At 33.6% G+C, this 11,368-nt stretch overlaps 2 long non-coding RNA genes across 2 annotated transcripts; one reads left to right on the forward strand and one right to left on the reverse strand.

Moving 5' to 3' along the window:
• The first annotated feature begins 6,319 nt into the window (after positions 1–6,319).
• LOC135152434 (uncharacterized) lies at positions 6,320–10,376 on the forward strand. The gene is made up of 2 exons (XR_010291611.1): positions 6,320–6,962; positions 8,738–10,376. It is a non-coding gene; the product is annotated as an uncharacterized LOC135152434 (long non-coding RNA).
• Positions 10,039–11,368, reverse strand: LOC135152433 (uncharacterized). The gene is made up of 2 exons (XR_010291610.1): positions 10,849–11,368; positions 10,039–10,376 (listed from the first exon to the last, which is right to left on the reverse strand). It is a non-coding gene; the product is annotated as an uncharacterized LOC135152433 (long non-coding RNA).

Below are 11,368 nucleotides of genomic sequence, written 5' to 3' on the forward strand. Positions count from 1 at the left end.
AGACAATTCAAGAGATTGTCTTACGAGCTTATCATCCTTCTTCGGGACACGGGAAGACAATCCCAAAAAATGTCTTGCCGTCCCTTTAATTGTCTTTTCCATGTCAAGGCAAGACAATCTCTAAGATTGTCTTGCCAAATAAAGCTGGCAAGACAATCCCTGAGATTGTCTTGCCGAGTGCCTTGCAAGACAATGCAAGAGATTGTCTTACCGAAATAGACAATCTCTCAGATTGTCTTGCCCATGGTTTCCATTGTCTTACTAGCTATAGACAATCTCTAAGATTGTCTTACCTTGCTTAAATCAGCAAGACAAAGTGCCAAATTGTCTTAGCAAGCTATAGATTGTCTTTGCCAAGATTGCCTTAGTAGTTCATGGGATTTTCCTATAAATATGGCCTCCCCCCTTCATTTGTTCTTTTTCAAAGTATTGTAAATCTTTCAAGATGTGTTAAACTTGTTATTCTTTAAATCCACAGGTTACTGTGCTTTGATCATTCAGTTATTTTAAACCGCTAAGTTAGAATACTTCCTGCCGAATTTATTCAACGAACTAGTGGACTTTAAAACTGAACCATATTAATTATATAACGACTTACACATTGTTATATTAATTAATTAAAATCTGAGAAAAAAGTTAAACTCCTATCAGATTGATGTGCTCGAAAAGAGATTTAAAAATAATCGCAAGCGCACGATCTCCGTTTTAATATTTATGATTCGTTCCACAGGGATTAAATTTTATTCTCGCAACTTTAATTCTTAACCTAGGCGAATTAGAAAAATATATAGTGAAGTGTGGCTTTTTCTAGGTTCCAAATTAATTAAAATAATTACTTGTGACTTATCAAAACTTTAACTAGTTAATTATTCTAAATTATCTAAAGAATTTATAAACTAAACTAACTCAAGGAGTATTTTGGCATGATTCGTTTACTAAACTTGCTGGCCAATTTAACAGATCAACTCGTTAAAAAGATTTTCTTAAAATTTTAAATTACCAGACTTCATTAATTTGGTTAAACAAATCATAAGAATGACTCGACCAATACTTAAACAAACCAGGTAAATGACTCTGCCACCACATACTGAATTTGATAAAAAACTTAATACTAAACCAGTGTGAAGACTACACTAAGTCGTGGCGTAAAAACAGGAGGAACAAAGCAAGACTCAGAATAAAGGCTCGGTTTTTAAAACAAGAAAAACACGGAAACAATTCGCATAAACATTACAACATTTAACATTAAAGCATCAAGCAGAATTACAGTGTAAATCTAAACTAGCGACTCAGAACAGCTAACACAGGACAGAAACTCTATGGCTCGGCGAAACAATACGAAGGAATCTAAACAAACTCAACACGAAGCAAGCAACATCGATTTAATAACAGGTGACTCGAAATTTAACCGAACTCGACTAAAACTCAATACAATACCCAGCAAAGCTCAAAGACTACAACTCGGTTGACTCGGTGCATGACTCGGTACACAACTCCCTGCACAATCAACAATCTCAGCTTAAACTAAACCCCTGAACTCGGCAGAAACGCAACAAATCACAGCAAAGACGCAAGAAACAGAGTAACGGACTCGAACCCAGTACAAAGAAACTCAGTATTATGCAGCAGACTTGGTGAAGAAGAAGACGCAACTCTCTAACTCGGAAACGACTCAGGCTATAACTCGGAAACGACTCAGGCTATAACTCGGAAACAAAACAAACCCAGCAAGAAATCAACTCGCCTCAGCAAAGAACACGAACACAGACTTCGAACAAAGACAACTCAGTACCAATAAATCGCAGCAAACCCAGGACTAACTCGGTAACAGTCAAAACGACACCCTACACAAGAAGACTCGGAATAAATGAAAGAAAACAGCAACGCAGCAGTACAGGGGGTTTTGTTTTGAGAACAGGAGAGCAGAGTATATATAAAAACAGAAACAGAGGGCTTGAGTTTGGTGACTTGAAAACAAATGCATACAGATTATTAAGTTGGTAATTGTTTATAATATAAAGTGAACTACCAAAATTAACGTTACTATAACTTTTAGAAATCTGAAAATTTAAAACCCTAACACAAATTAATTTTGTGCTAGGATTTACTTGACTATTTCAAGAGATCACAAGTCTACACTAATCACAAACTCAATGATTCTTCATTTCCCAAAAGCTTAAAAGCATGTGATGGTACTTAGAAGAATCATACAACTTGGAGAAAATAAATTAAAAAGGCAATACAAAATTAAACTAAAAGAGATTTGCATAGAAATTAAAAAGTGTATACAAGCTTGGAAAGAAAATTGGGGCTAGCAAAATGTAAATTTATCTAAGATACTAACTATAGAAATGACTAGGTAGAAAAGGTGGGTAGGTAGCTAGGTTGGTCATTACAAGTAAAGGAAAAGGGGTATTTATAACTAAAGAATTAGGGTTTAGGGGTAGGGTGGCTACATCTTGACCATCCATGTGCCTTGTGTGTTGGGAAGATTGTGGCCCTCCATGTGTCCCTTACTTGCCAACTCTTTTCTTTTTCTTCTTTTCCTTTTCTTCTTTTTCTTGCATTTTCTCTTCTTTCTTTATTTATCTACAATTTCCTGAAATAAAATAAATAAGCGATTAATACTACGAAAATAAATAAAAAATAGGCACTTAAATATGCAAAAATATGGACTAATCACAGATTATTTGTTAGGTCCCGATAGAGTGTAAATAAGCTAGAAGGGGGGGGGGGTTGAATAGCTTAATCACCAATTTAAAAATTGATGTGGTGTAATAAAATTTATCCCCCTTTTTGAATAGCTTTTATCGAGAGTATATGCAGTTTATGTGTGCAGAAGGAATGTAAGAGTAATACGACACACGAGATTTTATCCTGGTTCGCGGTAGCTAACTCAACACTTAGAGTCCACTCACCCCTAATCCAGTCCCCGAGCTCCTGCCCGGACTCGAGATTTTCTCTACTATAAAGAAACTCCTTTACAGTAGGCGGAGAAGCCTTTACAAATATATATCTTGGAGCGTAACTTCCAGTTACATCCTCACTATAAATGTAAATTTACAAGACTCGTCTTGGAGCGTAACTCCCCGTCACCTCCTCAAAGTCGTTGTACTCCGGGTGTAGTCTTTGAACTTCTAAACTTTTGCGGGTCTTGGATCTTAGGTCTTCCTCCGGGTGTAGTCTTCCTCACGATGCAAAGACGACTAACTCCCCGTTAGATCGTCTAGGACTTGGGTCTTAGAATGAAGATCACCTCACTTCACTTCACCTCACTGCAAAACTTAGAAAACAATATCTACGACAAATAACCTTAATTTATAAAAAGGGTTTTGGACTATACGTAACTAGGCCGATAGTGGGTATATATATATGTTGATGATATATATATTTAAAGTATACTTTCCGAATGATTTAGAAAGATTTAAGTATACTTGATGCTTTACTCCAATACTAAAGATGAGTATATAGTTGGAGTAATAAGAGTCTTATAAGCTTTAGTTTCGCTTAAGACTTGTATGATACTTGTCTTTATGACTAAGTTTATATTACTTCGAATATACGTCAATTTTCGAAGTACGAATTTAAGAAAGTCTTATAATTTAGCTCTTTGGCTATCGACTTTTCTTAATACAACTCTTCTCTTGAAATGGTCTTTTTAGACTAAAGATAATCGATTTAGTGCGGAGATATAGAGTGTAGTGTTTCTTTAACTTTAGCATAATATAATGATATAGCCAAACTAGAATCCGCGAATACAACAACAATGAACAATAAAGTGCAGAAAGTAAATAGCGGAAAGTAAATAAGTTAGTTGGCTAAGTTAGTGCTAAGTAAAGTTAAAGAGTTAAAGTAAGCCATTTAGATTTTCTTCCCACAGAACAATGCGATGATAGTTGGGAATAGAATCAAGCTTAATAAAATTGATTTTGACCGTCGTCAAATATTTATCTCGTTTTCGAGATTTATTACGAATCTTTAGTTCGTAAGAAGATACAAATTGTTGTTCTTTTGTATCAAAATATATTTGAGTATATTCGAAAGATACAAACTTTGTTTATGTATATAACTCAAATATAACGAATCTTAGTTCGTTTAAATATACACCGAATCTTTAGTTCGCGTATATATATATATTTCGAATAACACGACTTTGTTAGTTCGTGTTTGAATTTAATTCGAAATAAGAAATTTCTTTTATAAGAGGTATAAGATGAAGAGCTTTAAGATGAATAGATCGAGAATAATAACGAGCTTTTATATATATAATGGTCGGTAAAGACTCGGATCGAAGCTTTTAACGATTTGTAAAACATTTTTAGCTAGAATTTTGACTTGGATAAATACTACAAATATATTTCCTTTAGAATAAAATAATTTGGAGTTTATTGAAATATTTTTGAGCATTTAAATCAATTTCCTTCGATAAATAAGGAAATATACGAAAACCGAGAAAATTAGCATTTGGTCAAAACGAGTAGACCCTTGACTAATTTTTGATACCAAAATACTTAGAATAATATGATTCATGATAAATCATGGTTTTGACAATTTTGAAGTACATTCTAAGTATTAAAATATTTTTCTCCAAAAAATGAATAATTTGAGAGACCTTGGAGAAAATATTTAAGCAACAACAAAAATGTATATTAATATTTGACCATCCAAATATTAATGATTTGATTGAGTAAATCTTTTTTTTTGGATAGAAAACAATTTTTGGAATGAAAGAATTTTTTTTTGAATAATTAAAGATAATTTATCCCGTAAAATAGAAATTGGTAAATCAGGGAATAAATTACTTTGATTAAGAGATTTTAAAAATAATGTTACATGAGGGGTCTAAAGAATATCAAATCTTGATAATCCTTTTTCGATCTTCATGCGAGTTTAATTTTGCAATATTAAGATAGGGAAATATCGTAGAGTGGCGATATCCCTCAGCATGAATATTGCGTGAAAATATATTTCTTAAAAATAGGTATTTTGATACGAAAAAATATAAAATGAATTTTCAAATAACTTGCTAGAAACAACTTTTCCACTTAAAGATAATCATGCAAATTAATGTCCTATTGGGAGGATTACTAGGTGATTTAAATTTTACGTTTATTTATAAATACCAAAATAAATTAATATCGAAGATATCCTTTCAATCTTCGCTTTTTGGTATTTATCAAACAAACCTAAAATTTAAATTTTACAAGTGTGTGGTTCCCCATAGTGTATGCATGAATTTGAAAAATTATTTTCACATAGGCATATAAAAGGGTTCAGAAATGTTGCTTGTAGGTCTCGCAATTCCGAAAAAAAACTTGTAATCCTCGTAATTCCAATAGAGGTACCTTGAAAAGAAATTGGTTAGAAAAAAAAATTTAAGATTAAAAAACATTCATTTCTCTATCTTTAGGAAAATTTTAATTTTTGATCGTGCAATGAAATTTTTTTAAATTTTTATATATTGCACGTCTCCTTCCCCTTTTGGTTGATAAAAACCAAATATCTTTCCCTTTTAGATAGGTACGATTGTTTCGTAGAATATTGTACTTTTGACTTTCAAAAAGCACGTCTCTTCCCATAAAAATATATGCTTTTTGTTCAATATCAACATCTGTAATATCCCATATTATTAAATTCAGATTTGATTATTATAAATGTATTTGTCTAGATATTATTGTTGGCTCTAGTTGAATATTGATGTGATTATGTGAATAGTTGTATGTGATTATACTTGTGTTGTGGATTAATATGGATTATACTGATTATGCGTCCTCCTTCTTTTTCTGATTCCGAGGACGGAATCCCTATAAGGAGGGTAGATTGTAATGACCCGGATTTTTAAAAACATTTTTATTAGTATTAAAAATGATTTTTTTAAAGAAAGGAATAAGATTTAATATTTTATTCCAGTTTAAGGATTTTTCAAAATTTTATATTAAACCCCGGGTTATTGTGTTATTGATAAATGATTATATTTTTAAAACTGATTTTCATATATTGCTTCGAAAATTCTAGATGATTATTATGTGAATATATGTGTGATGTGAGTAAGTGGTATTGGTGGATTTGTTGGTTAATTAATTATGGTTAATTATAAGTATTATATGATTAATATATGAATTTTTGTGAATTTTATATTATCTGGTTTATTGCGTTAACTGCTCATATGTGTTCGTATTCGTGAGATTTCAATTTCTATATGCTCAGGAGAAAATATAGTTTATTTAGTTATGTTCATATCGATTTATGGATTGTTATATGATTTTTTGATCGATTTATGGATTAAATTGCGTATATTTGTATTTATTTATTAATTATTTGATTATTCGTAAAACCGTCAACTCGTAACGGTGTAGCAAATTTTCTTCCCGGAAGTTTCAACAAAACTCACCTTTAGCTTAATTTTAATATTCCGGACATTTTTCGTGTTTTGACTTTTTCGATCCGGAGTACGGTTTTCCCCGGAGTCGGTCCGGCGGAGTTTTTCGGGTATTTTAATTGTTGATAATTATCCAGTTTGTCTCGATATACGTGAAAGCTAGATATTTTGATTATTATATTACTTTTTATTGAAATACGTGCAAATGGGACCCGCAGACTAATCATTGCTTTTAAAAGCCCCGTTTTGATGATTATCTCGAAAACCGGTACCGATTGGACCCCGCTTTATTAATATAAAGCTATTAAATACGTATTTTCATGTCATAAACGATCCAAAGGGGTACCAATTATTTGTAAATATAAATAGACTTTCCCGTAGCTTTATTTCACCCGTAAAATCATTTCACCAGTTTCTCTGCACGAATACCGAGAGAAACCGAGCTGCGTTCTTCGTGTTCTTCGTAATCAAACGAGGATTTGAAGGCGTTATTGGAATCCGATGGAGGCGTATGAATAGTCAAAACGAAGCTATCGACGCGTAGAATCTAGTTTAATCATCCGTTTGTGTGCAGATTCAACAGGTGATTTTAGATTATTTTTATAAAATTCGAATTATTGATTTTAAATGATAAATTTTCGTAACTGATCTTGTTTGATTGATTTGATGATGTCATGTTGTAGAGCGTGTTTTTCTCGTCGTTTTGGTATATTATATGTCGAATTTTGACTTCGATAACATATAGAAACGTTGGTTTAATTCTCGGAATTGTTGTTCTTCGTGTTCTTGGAGGTTTTTGAAGCTTTTTAATTGAAACTTTTGTTTTTCTAATCTGTTAAACCTGGGAAAACTCGGAGCACACCAACAGATTTGTCATGTCGAAGGGAATCTAGTTGTATTTTTAGATCGTGTGTTTGAACAACAAATCAGCCTCGCCGGAGTTTTGAAACTCGAACGGCGGTAGCTTCTTTTCGAAGCTTTTCCGGCCATCTCTGTACATGGATGCTTTGTTTGATGACTGTAATGAGTTCTTGGCCATGTATAGGCCATTTCTGGATAGTTTGGGGAGGAGCGGAGGCCGGGAACCGTAGCTCCGGCGAGTCAAGGCGGCGGCGATGGAAAATTTCCATTTAGCCCCCAGACTTTTGAAGATGGTGAGTTGACTGTATTGAGGTTTTTATATCGACATTTCAGCCCCTGTAACTTTTAAAGGTTACAGTTTTAACCCTGCGACAAAGTTTTAAACATTTACACTTTAAACCTTTTTAATTTTAATTTTCAAAAATTGTTTTTATTTATTTATTTTAATTCCAAAAATAGTTTTTAATTATTTCTTTATTCAAAAATAAATCTAAATTAGTTTATTAATTAATTTTAATTAGTAATTAATTATTTTAATTGGTCAATTAATTTAAATATTAATTGATTAATTAATTTAATTAATTATTAATTGATTTTAATTGATTAATTATTTGGATTTAATTATCCTTTTTGATTTAAAAATTCCGAAAAATAGTTTCGAGTTTTGAAATATTTTTCTAAATTATTTTCAAGGCTCGATAATTGTTTATGAATGATTTCAAGTCCAATTTCAAGTATTTGGGACTTGATTATTTATTCGAAAAGTGATTCTTTTATCGATTTTAATTCCGAAAAATGTTTAAAAATTCTGGAAAATTCCCGAAAAATCATTTTTAACCCAAGACTTGATTTAATATCAATTGGGATGGGAAACCTTATGTGTTGTGTGTTGTCTGCTATTGGTTGGATGTGTTATGTGCCGATAGGAGAGTGAGAAAACTGTTTTGAGCATAACTTTTGATCCGTAAGTCGGAATCAAGTGAAACGAAAGAGAGACAGAAGCTTATAACGTCTATTTTAATATGATGTGACTATATGGCTGAGTCTATAAGGTGAATAATTGTTGATAAGTATGCATAATGTGATAATATGTGATCTAAGTGCTATCAAGTGATGATTATGTGAAGTACGTGTTAGTTTTGATATTGTGAAGTGATAAATGATTCGTATGATTGATATTGGATAAGAATATATGGATTATAGTTATTGGATTTTGTTGGTTGATTAATGATTGAGATAGGATAATAGGTGGATAGTCTTATACATAGACGAGACGATGTCGGATTTTCGATAAGGATTTATATGATAATTGATTGGTGATATGTTATGTGGAATATGATTGACTATATGTTAGACTATATGTTAGAGTCAAAGCATGCTTATGTGTTACGTGGTATTTGATAAGTTTAAAGGGGTATATAAGTGGGTATCGGTATACGTGATATGTATATGCGATATATTGTTTAGTGACTATAGTATTATCTTATTCTCGTAAAGGATTTGGACGAGACGTGTACGCTCGAAGACGTCAGGAAGTCGAAATGGTATTGCAAAACGAATAAGGGATGAATCGAGTAAGCGAAGCGATGTGGCGAATAGAGTACGGCTAGAGATGGTCTAGAAATTATGATATGGATAGATTGTGAAAGTGGAAAGATGAGGTTGAGCTATGAAACTGGAGTCAGATTTAAGGCAAGTATCCTAAACCTTTCTCTTGGATATATTGCAAATATTCTGATCCATTCCTTTGGTATATGTTTCAAGTATTCATACCTTTCTTTTCAATGTTCGAAAGTGCGAGTATTCTGACCCATTCTTTCTAATCTTCAAGTTTCTAAAGAATTTCCGTTTTATAAATTAATTCGAAGTTCAGATTGTCATTGAAGCATGTGTTGCTCAGTGATAGTTAGAGCTTTGAATGAATTGGGATCTTCTTGATTATTCAACCCGCCATTGTCATGCTGGTTTAGCAGGCTAAATTCAGTTGCTTAGCCGATAATGGAGGATACTGAATAGTTGAGGATTTCCTGAACTGTGATTTATGAAATGATGGATCATGATTTATGAATAGATTATTATCAAAGTTTGAATTGGAATTATTCTGTTGTTGATGATATTTATGATGATGTTCTGTTAATTTACATTGGCTTCTTGAATTGAATTAGAGAATTGGATTATTGTTTTTATATAAACCTGTGGACCAGATTCGTGGTCATGTTAGGCCAATGAGTGCCTTGGATCCAGTGATAGAGCATGGCGGGGCCTGCTCGGGGTTAGTGCGGAACTGATCAGCTGCCTAACCTTGGTTTTAATTAAAATGTGATAGTCCAATTCAATAATTCTTTGGAAAGATTGAATTTCTCAGTTTAAATGTTGCAAGGTATTGTAAATCATTCTATACAATACCATGAACTCATGAACTCAGGTTGAATCCTCTTATATCTTGAACTCGTGAACTTCTATTATATCATTTCAGAACTATCATTGTTTATTATTACTTGCTGAGCATTGTTGCTCACCCTTGCTATTCCTTTCTAACTGTTAGGTCCGTATATAGGGATAATTAAGCTAGAAGGGGGGGTTGAATAGCTTAATCACCAGTTTAAAAACTTTATGGCGTTTTAAAAAGTTTATCCCCCTTTTTAAAAGCTTGTATCTAGAGTAATGGCAGTTGTAAATGCGGAAGCAAAAAGCAAAGAAAGAAAAATACCACACGAGGGATTTTATCCTGGTTCGCGGTGGCTAACTCAACCGATGGAGTCCACTCACCCCTAGTCCAGTCCCCGAGCTCCTCCCCGGACTCGAGATTTTCTCTACTAAAAAGATACTCCTTTAAAGTAGGCGGAGAAGCCTTTACAAATATATATCTTGGAGCGTAACTTCCCGTTACCTCCTCACTATAAATGTAAAAACACCTACAAAGCTTGTCTCGGAACGTAACTCCCCGTTACTTCCTCAAAGTCGATGTAGAACCTTGTGTAGTCTTTGTACTTCTACACCTTTTGCCGGTCTCGGGTCTTAGGTATTAGATCTCGGGTCTTTCCTCTTCTTCACGGTGCAATGACTATTAACTCCCCGTCAATACGTCAAGGACTTGGGTCTTAGAACGAAGATCACCTCACTTCACTTCACCTCACTGCAAAAGTTAGAACACAATATCTACGAAAATATATCCTTGTTTTAATAAGATTATATTTTAGTCCGCTAAGTCAGTCCAATAATCACGGTCAGGTATAAGGTTTGTCAATTATAACAAGTCCAACGGTGATTAGTCCAACAAGTGTCCAACAACAGTCCAACAATTTATATTGCGCGGAAAATATAAATAGTTGATTTTAAGTCGGATTGATTTTAATAACCTGAGCAAACCGCGTACGGGCAAGCTACGAGAGTTATATTAATTAGTGTGGAGTGATTTATAAATATAATACGCAGTCGATAATCACACTCACACACACGGGATCGGGAACCGCTAAACTCGTAAGGTTAGTATTTCCACGAAGCACAGCACATATGGAAACGTTCACCAAACGAGAAAGGGTATGTTGGGCGTAGGGATATGATCAGTTAAGCACAGATAACACGCACAACAATAACTAACTTATTACCTTTGGCCTTATATCCGGCTTTCCGTGCCAAGGCAAAGATCCCTCCAAAGTTTGGTGAGGAAATCTCAAAGGATACGAGTTAGGTTCCGGGACAAAACACACGCACAAATATATAACGAGTGGCTAGCTCGTGTGTTTTGTAAACAAAGAGAGCTTTAAAGATGAAGAGAATATTTTTGTTCAAAAGCCCTTTGTCAAAAATGGTCGGTTAAGACACGAGTAAAACGAAGCTAAAATAACCACTTACAAAAAGTTCGCCGGAAAAATTCGTCGGAGGTTCGACCGGATTTTGGCTTTGCACACGAACTTTGGAGAGCCCTTCGGGAGGACAACAAGAGTGGTATGAAAATGAGCTAAGCGAGATTTGGCTAGGTTGGGTGGTACGAAGCCTCGGGGTTTAAAACCTTGTGTATATAACGAAGTATATGAAGAATCGAAGGTTTTAAAGATGAAGTAAATATGGTGGGTGCTTGAATAAACTTTGGGAGAGTGTTTTCACTTCAAAATCTCAGCATATATT

The sequence above is a fragment of the Daucus carota genome, chromosome 4 (assembly GCF_001625215.2).
Source record: "Daucus carota subsp. sativus chromosome 4, DH1 v3.0, whole genome shotgun sequence".
Lineage (NCBI taxonomy): Eukaryota > Viridiplantae > Streptophyta > Magnoliopsida > Apiales > Apiaceae > Daucus > Daucus carota.